Source organism: Pristiophorus japonicus, chromosome 14 (genome assembly GCF_044704955.1).
Source record: "Pristiophorus japonicus isolate sPriJap1 chromosome 14, sPriJap1.hap1, whole genome shotgun sequence".
NCBI lineage: Eukaryota > Metazoa > Chordata > Chondrichthyes > Pristiophoridae > Pristiophorus > Pristiophorus japonicus.
The window spans coordinates 156,174,332-156,183,910 of NC_091990.1; positions in this window are offsets into that span (position 1 = coordinate 156,174,332).

Consider the following 9,579-nt stretch of genomic DNA (forward strand, 5'->3'; position numbering starts at 1 on the left):
GACATTTATATAGCACTTTTCACAACCTCCAGGATGTCCAAAAGTATTTAGCTGTTGAGCGCTTTGGAAGTGTAATCACAGTTGTAATGCAACATTAACTCTCTACACAGATGCTGCCTGACGTGAGTATTTCCAGCATCTTCTGTTTTTATTCTAGAAGATAATGCTGATAGGGTTAGATGAAGTAGAGTGGAAGGAGGCTTGTGTGGAGCAAACACCGGCATAGATCAGTTGGACCAGTTTCTGTGCTGTAAATTCTATGCAAGAAAGGCTGTAACTAATCTTAACGATTTAAAAAATCTACTTGGAACAATTTCTTGTGGCGTTCGTATTGTTTCTGTAGCACTTTTTAAAGATGCAGAAAAAAAATCACATACATTTCTGGTTTGAATATATTTGATACCCCACAGAGTAGGCAATCAGAAATAAATTCAAACCAAGAGGTCAAAATAAATTACAGTTCCAATTTTGGAATCCAATAGTGTCCAAGCTAAAATTTGCATTTTAAAGTTCATGTTACTTCTTTTCAATATTGCAAGTTAGATTTGACTGAGGGAAGCCATATGGCACTGTACTTAAACAAAATGCTGGAAACACTCAGCAGGTCAGGCAGTATCCGTAGAGAAAAACAGTTACCGTTCCATAAGAACATAAGAAATAGGAGCAGGAGTAGGCCGCATGGTCCGTCGAGCCTGCTACGCCATTTAATAGGATCAGGGACTCTGGTCCACTTCTCTGTCCGTTTTCCATAATCCCTTATCGGTTAAGAAGCTGTGTATCTCTGTCTTAAATTTATTCAATTTCGCGGTTTCCACAGCTCTCTGAGGCAGCGAATTCCACAGATTTACAACCCTCCGAGAAGAAATTCCTCCTCATCTTAGTTTTAAATGGGTGGCCCCTTATTCTAAGATTATGCCTCCTAGTTCTAGTCTCCCCTATCAGTGGAAACATCCTTTCTGCATCCATCTTGTCAAGCCCCCTCATAATCTTATATGTTTCGATTAAGATCTCCTCTCATTCTTCTGAATTCCAATGAGTAGAGGCCCAACCTCCTCAATCTTTCCTCATAAGTCATCCCCCTCATCTCCGGAATCAACCTAGTAAACCTCTGAACTGCCTCCAAAGCAAGTATATCCTTTCGTAAATATGGAAACCAAAACTACGCAGTATTCCAGGTGTGGCCTCACCAATACCTTGTATAACTATAGCAAGACTTCCCTGCTTTGATATTCCATCCCCTTTACAATAAAGGCCAAGATTCCATTGGCCTTCCTGATCACTTGCTGTACCTGCATACTAACCTTTTGTGTTTCATGCACAAGTACCCCCAGGTCCTGCTGTACTGCGGCACTTTGCAGTCTTTCTCCATTTAAATAATAACTTGCTCTTTGATTTTTTTTCTGCCAAAGTGCATGACCTTCCACTTTCCAACATTATACTCCATCTGCCAAATTTTTGCCCACTCACTCAGCCTATCTATGTCCTTTTCCAGATTTTTGTGTCCTCACACATTGCTTTTCCTCCCATCTTTGTATCATCAGCAAACTTGGCTATGTTACACTCGGTCCCTTCTTCCAAGTTGTTAGTATAGATTGTAAATAGTTGGGGTCCCAGCATTGATACCTGCGGGACCCCACTAGTTATTGGTTGCCAACCCGAGAATGAACCATTTATCCCAACTCTCTGTTCTCTGTTAGTTAGCCAATCCTCTATCCATGCTAATATATTGCCCCCAACCCTGTGACCTTTTATCTTGTGCAGTAACCTTTTACGTGGCACCTTGTCAAATGCCTTCTGGAAGTCCAAATACACCACATCCACTGGTTCCCCTTTACCCTTTTCGTTACATCCTCAAAGAATTCCAGCAAATTTATCAAACATGACTTCCTCTTCATAAAACCATGTTGACTGACTGCCTGCCTGACCGACCGACCGAGGTAGGTTTTAAGGAACGTCTTAAAGGAGGAAAGAGGTAGATCAGCGGCGAAGTTTAGGGAGTTCCAAAGTTTAGGGCCCAAACGGCTGAAGGCATGGCCACCGATGGTTGAGCAATTATAATGAGGGATGTTGAGGAGCGCCGACATCTTGTGGGGTTGTGAGGCTGAAAATAATTACAAAGATAGGGAGGGGCAAGACCATGGAATGATTTATAAACAGGATGAGAAGTTTGAAATTGAGGCATTGTTTAACGGGGAGCCAATGTAGGTCAGAAAGCACGGGATGATCGTGACTTGGTGCGAGTTAGTACATGAGCTGCTGAGTTTTGGATAACCAAGTTTTTGTAGTGCAGTATGTGGGAGGCCAGCCAGGAGTGAGTTGTAGTCAAGTCGAGAGGTAAAAAAGGTATGAATGCGAGGTTCAGCAGCTGAAAAGCTGAGCCAGGGGTGGAGGCAGGCAATGTTATGAAGGTGGATAAAGGCAGTTTTAGTTATGCCACGGATATGATAACTTCCGCGGTGGGGCGGACAATAATCAAGGGAATAATGGAGGCATGTGAAAGAGGAACGGCAGTAATCATGGGGGATTTTAACCTACATATCGATTGGTCAAATCAAATTGCACGGGGTAGCCTTGAGAAGGAATTCATAGAATGCATACGGGGTTGTTTTTTAGAACAGTATGTTACAGAACCTACAAGGGAGCAAGCTATCTTAGATCTGGTCCTGTGTAATGAGACAGGAATAATAAACGATTTCCTAGTAAAAGATCGTCTCAGAATGAGTGATCACAGTATGGTTGAATTTGTAATACAAATTGAGGGTGAGGAAGTAGTGTCTCAAACAAGCGTACTATGCTTAAACAAGGGACTACAGTGGGATGAGGGCAGAGTTGGCTAAAGTAGACTGGGAACACAGACTAAACGGTGGCACAATTGAGGAACAGTGGAGAACTTTTAAGGAGTTCTTTCATAGTGCTCAACAAAAATATATTCCAGTGAAAATGAAGGGCGGTAAGAGAAGGGATAACCAGCCATGGATAACCAAGGAAATAAAGGAGAGTATCAAATTAAAAATCAATGCGTATAAGGTGGCCAAGGTTAGTGGGAAACTAGAAGATTGGGAAAATTTTAAACAACAGCAAAGAATGACTAAGAAAGCAATAAAGAAAGGAAAGATAGATTACGAAAGTAAACTTGCGCAAAACATAAAAACATAGTAAAAGCTTTTACCGACATATAAAACGGAAAAGAGTGACTAAAGTAAATGTTGGTCCCTTAGAAGATGAGAAGGGGGATTTAATAATGGGAAATGTGGAAATGGCTGAGACCTTCAAAAATTATTTTGCTTCAGTCTTCACAGTGGAAGACACAAAAACCATGCCAAAAATTGCTGGTCACGGGAATGTGGGAAGGGAGGGCCTTGAGATAATCACTATCAATAGGGGGGGTAGTGCTGGACAGGTTAATGGGACTCAAGGTAGACAAGTCCCCTGGTCCTGATGAAATGCATCCCAGGGTATTAAAAGAGATGGCGGAAGTTATAGCAGATGCATTCGTTATAATCTACCAAAATTCTTTGGACTCTGGGGAGGTACTAGCGGATTGGAAAGCAGCTAATGTAGCGCCTCTGTTTTTAAAAAAAAAAAAAGTGGGCAGACTAAAGGTAGGTAACTATAGGCCGGTTAGTTTAACGTCTGTAGTGCGGAAAATGCTTGAAGCTATCATTAAGGAAGAAATAGCGGGACATCTAGATAGGAATAGTGCAATCAAGCAGACACAACATGGATTCATAAAGGGGAAATCATGTTTAACTAATTTACTGGAATTCTTTGAGGATATGACGAGCATGGTGGATAGAGGTGTACCGATGGATGTGGTGTATTTAGATTTCCAAAAGGCATTCGATAAGGTGCCACACAAAAGGTTACTGCAGAAGATAAAGGTACACGAAGTCAGAGGAAATGTATGAGGGCACGTTTTACAATTTGTACAGTGCGCTCTGCTGCACCATTCGAAGCAGGATGGTATGGTGGATCCTTGGCATGTTTCACACCATTTTTGCTCGTGAATTGTGCAAATTCTTCTGAAAGAAATTGTGGTCTATTATCTGAAACAATTTCTTCAGGGAGGCCAAATGAAGAAAATAATTTTCGTAAAATGTCCAATGTTTTACTTGTTATTTTCCACATTGGAAACACCTCAACCCACTTCGAATGGCTGTCAATCACAATGAACAATTGTTGTCCTAACTCAGCGAAATCAATATGTCGCCTTTGCCACACCCTAAGAGGCCATTTTCATGGCTGTAATGGTACTGGTGGTGGTTGCTTGCTTACCGATTGACATGTCGTACACTGACTCACAATGTACTCTATATCTTTATCAAGACCTGGCCACCATAAATAACTGCATGCACATTCTTGGTCAAGCACGTTCCCAGGTGCTGGTCATGGAGGTCTCCTAATAATTTGGACCTGAATTTATTTGGTATAACCACTCTTGCACCCTACATGATACAATCTTTATCGACTGATAATTCATTCCTACGAATGAAGAATGGATGTGTATCTTTGTCTGTTACCTGGTTTGGCCATCCATTTGCAATATACTCATACACCTTTGACATCACTGGGTCACGTTTGGTTGCTCTACCAATCTCTTCAGCTGTGACTGGCAGTTCATCAATGTATAAAAAATAAAACACTTCTTCCCTATCGGGTGTAACTTGTGATGGGGAAGGCAATCTAGACATTGCACCAGCGTTACTGTGATCAGCTGATCATCTGTATTCAATATCATATGTATATGATGGCAAAATCAAAGCCCATCTCTGCATTCGGGTGCAGCTAATGTTGGAATTGGGGACTTTGGATGGAGGATTGCTGTTAGGGGCTTATGATCCGTAACAATGGCAAACTTATGACCATACAAGTATTTGTGAAACTTCTTGACCCCAAAAATTAATGCCAAAGCTTCCCTTTCAATTTGCGCATAATTACTCTCACTAGCACTGAGAGTGCGTGAAGCAAAAGCAATTGGTCTCTCCTCCCCACTACTTAATACATGAGAGATTACTGCCCCAACTCCATACGGAGAGGCATCACATGCGAGCTTAATCTCCTTAGATATGTCATAGTGAACTAACATGGTGCTCTCTACCAATTTGCTTTTACACTCCTTGAATGCTGTACCGCATTCTTTTGATCACTTCCAATGAACCTGTTTTTTCAAAAGTTCATTCAGTGGATGTAATACTGTAGCCAAATTTGGTAGGAACTTCCCATAATAGTTCAAAAGACCCAAGAATGAACGAAGTTCAGTGACATTCCTGGGAGTGGGTGCATTTCTAATTGCATCCAATTTTTCCATTGTTGGATGCAAACCATCTTTGTCTACTCTGTACCCTAAGTACTCCACTGAGTTTTTAAATAACTCACACTTACGAGCAGACACTCGTACTCGGTGCTTCTCTAGCCGTTTGGGGACTTCATTCAATATGTTATTGAGGGAGTGCAGCGAAGGTTCACCAGACTGATTCCTGGGATGGCGGGACTGACGTATCAAGAAAGACTGGATCAACTGGGCTTGTATTCACTGGAGTTCAGAAGAATGAGAGGGCATCTCATAGAAATGTTTAAAATTCTGATGGGTTTAGACAGGTTGGATGCAGGAAGAATGTTCCCAATGTTGGGGAAGTCCAGAACCAGGGGGCACAGTCTAAGGATAAGTGGTAAGCCATTTAGGACCGTGATGAGGAGAAACTTCTTCACCCAGAGAGTGGTGAACCGGTGGAATACTCTACCACAGAAAGTTGTTCAGGCCAATTCACTAAATATATTCAAAAAGGAGTTAGATGTAGATCTTACTACTAGGGGGATCAAGGGGTATGGCGAGAAAGCAGGAATGGGGTACTGAAGTTGCATGTTCAGCCACGAACTCATTGAATAGCCTACTCCTGCACCTATTTTTTATGTTTCTATGTTTCTATTAGCATGGATCGAGAATTGGCTGGCTAACAGAAAGCAGAGAGTTGGGATAAATGGGTCCTTTTCGGGTTGGAAATCGGTGGTTAGTGGTGTGCCACAGGGATCGGTGCTGGGATCACAACTGTTTGCAACATACATAGATGACCTGGAAGAGAGGACCGAGTGTAGTGTAACAAAATTTGCAGGTGACATAAAGATTAGTGGGAAAGCGGGTTGTGTAGAGGACACAGAGAGGCTGCAAAGAGATTTAGATAGGTTAAGGGAATGGGCTAAGGTTTGGCAGATGGAATACAATGTCAGAAAATGTGAGATCATCCACCTTGGGGGGTGGGGGGGGAGAAACAGTAAAAGGGAATATTATTTGAATGGGGAGAAATTACAACATGCTGCGGTGCAGAGGGACCTGGGGGTCCTTGTGCATGAAACTCGTTTGAGTTTACCTGCGAAAACATAAAACATTAAACGGTGCCACCCGACCTGGGTGACACTCCAGACATTTACAAGGCCCTTTTTTTTTCCCCCCTTTTTTTTTGTGTTTTTCTTTTTTTTTTTTTTTTTTTTGGGCACTAAAATCACAATTTTCTCCAGTGCCCCCTATAAAAGGGAAGGGGGACACTAAAAGCACCGGCAATTAAAACAAATTAAACTTAAAAACGTAAAATCAAATTAAAATTTGGTTGCCGGGCGTGATGATGCACTCCAGTCCCTCCGGTGCCCACAGGCCGCGAGCGTACCGGTGGACACCGCGTGCTCCATCTCCAAGGACACCTCCTTGTGCATGAAACTCTTTTTGGAGTTCACCTGCAAAACATAAAACATTAAACGGTGCCACCCGACCTGGGTGACACTCCAGACATTTACAAGGCCCTTTTTTTTCCCCCCCTTTTTTTTGTTTTTTTTTGTGTGTTTCTTTTTTTGGTTTTTTTTTGGGCACTAAAATCACAATTTTCCCCAGTGCCCCCTATAAAAGGGAAGGGGGACACTAAAAGCACCGGCAATTAAAACAAATTAAACTTAAAAACGTAAAATCAAATTAAAATTTGGTTGCCGGGCGTGATGATGCACTCCAGTCCCTCCGGTGCCCACCTCTCGCGGAAGGCCGCGAGCGTACCGGTGGACACCGCGTGCTCCATCTCCAAGGACACCTCCTTGTGCATGAAACTCTTTTGAGTTTACCTGCAAAACATAAAAAACATTAAACGCTGCCACCCGACCTGGGTGACACTCCAGACATTTTCAAGGCCCCTTTTTTTTTTTTGTTTTTTGGTTTTTTTTTGGGGCGCTAAAATCAAATTTTTCCAGTGCCCCCTATAAAAGGGAAGGGGGACACTAAAAGCACCGGCAATTAAAACAAATTAAACTTAAAAAACGTAAAATCAAATTAAAATTTGGTTGCCGGGCGTGATGATGCACTCCAGTCCCTCCGGTGCCCACCTCTCGCGGAAGGCCGCGAGCGTACCGGTGGACACCGCGTGCTCCATCTCCAAGGACACCTCCTTGTGCATGAAACTCTTTTGAGTTCACCTGTGAAAACATAAAAACAATAAACGGTGCCACCCGACCTGGGTGACACTCCAGACATTTTCAAGGCCCTTTTTTTCCCCCCTTTTTTTTTGGTTTTTTTTTGTGTTTTTCTTTTTTTTTGGTTTTTTTTTTGGGCACTAAAATAACAATTTTCCCCAGTGCCCCCTATAAAAGGGAAGGGGGACACTAAAAGCACCGGCAATTAAAACAAATTAAACTTTAAAACGTAAAATCAAATTAAAATTTGGTTGCCGGGCGTGATGATGCACTCCAGTCCCTCCGGTGCCCACCTCTCGCGGAAGGCCGCGAGCGTACCGGTGGACACCGCGTGCTCCATCTCCAAGGACACCTCCTTGTGCATGAATCCCAAAAAGTTAGTTTGCAGGTGGAGCAGGTAATCAGAGAGGTGAATGGAATGTTGGCCTTCATTGTGAGAGGGATGGAGTACAAAAGCACGGAGGTCCTGCTGCAACTGTACAGGGTATTGGTGAGGCCGCACCTGGAGTACTGTGTGCAGTTTTGGTCACCTTACTTAAGGAAGGATATACTAGCTTTGGAGGGGGTACAGAGACGATTCACTAGGCTGATACCGGAGATGAGGGGATTACCTTATGATGATAGATTGAGTAGACTGGGTCTTTACTCGTTGGAGTGCAGAAGGATGAGGGGTGATCTTATAGAAACATTTAAAATAATGAAAGGGATACACAAGATAGAGGCAGAGAGGTTGTTTCCACTGGTCGGGGAGACTAGAACTAGGGGGTACAGCCTCAAAATACAGGGGAGCCAATTTAAAACCGATTTGAGAAGGAATTTCTTCTCCCAGAGGGTTGTGAATCTGTGGAATTCTCTGCCCAAGGAAGCAGTTGAGGCTAGCTCATTGAATGTATTCAAATCACAGATAGATTTTTAACCAATAAGGGAATTAAGGGTTATGGGGAGCAGGCGGGTAAGTGGAGCTGAGTCCACGGCCAGATCAGCCATGATCTTGTTGAATGGTGGAGCAGGCTCGAGGGGCTAGATGGCCTACTCCTGTTCCTAATTCTTATGTTCTTATGAGGCTTGTTACTAATTTCAGAGTCAAATATGACACCTAGGTTGCGAACACTCTTGTTCACCCTCAGAGTGATGCTAGGGAGAGGGATGGAGTCAGTGGTTAGGAAACAGTTTGTGGCAGGGACCAAAGATAATTGCTTTGGTCGTCCCAATATTTAATTGGAGAAAATTTCTGCTCATCCAGTACTGGTATCGGACAAGCAATCTGGCAATTTAGGGGTCGAGCAGGGGTCGAGGGAAGTGGTGGAGAGATAAAGCTGGGTGTCGTCAGCGTATATGTGGAAACTGACTGTTTTTGGATGCTGCATTATACTAGAAAGGTCGGAGATACAATACCTGGTCTATGTTAAGTTCCCCGATCGTGAGTCAGGATAGCAGTAATTGCGCTAAGAGGCCAGCAGCGAGATCGGGACCCGAGGCCAGCAACAAGTTCGAGACACGAGGTCAGTATACATGTGGTAACCAACAACCAAAGAATGAGTGGCTGGAGAGAGAGCGGAAAAGCACAGCAGAGCCTGCATATGGAGAGCAGTGTGCTGGAGCTGGAGCCAGAGGTACAATGTCAGTATTCTATGAACAAATTTGCAAGCTGAAAAACAGTGAGAGAGGATCTGAGAGGGGTTTAGTTGGAATATGTGTGTGTGTTAGGCCCATGCAGCAGGGCCTGTCTCCAATCGTCTTGGATCCCCTTGTCATTGGACCAGGACCTTGCTCTGTCAAGTCCGTAGGGTAGCTGGTGTGTAACGGCCACCCAATGTTAAAATAATTCATACACGGCATCTTCCACTCTTTAAAATGAAGTTCAGGACCTGTCCCGCATTGGTCTCATCAGTCACCTTAGAACTCATTTTAGTGTAGAAGCAAGTCATCCTCGGCTCCGGAGGACTGCATAAGAAGAAGGTATTAAGACCACTGCTCTTTTTGATGTATATTAATGACATGGATGTGGGTATACAAAGCATCATTTCAAACTTTGCAGGTGACATGAAACTCTGAAATGTAGTAAACAATAAAGAGGCTATTAACAGACTTTACTGAAATGGCAGGCATATGGCAGATAAAATTTAGTGCACA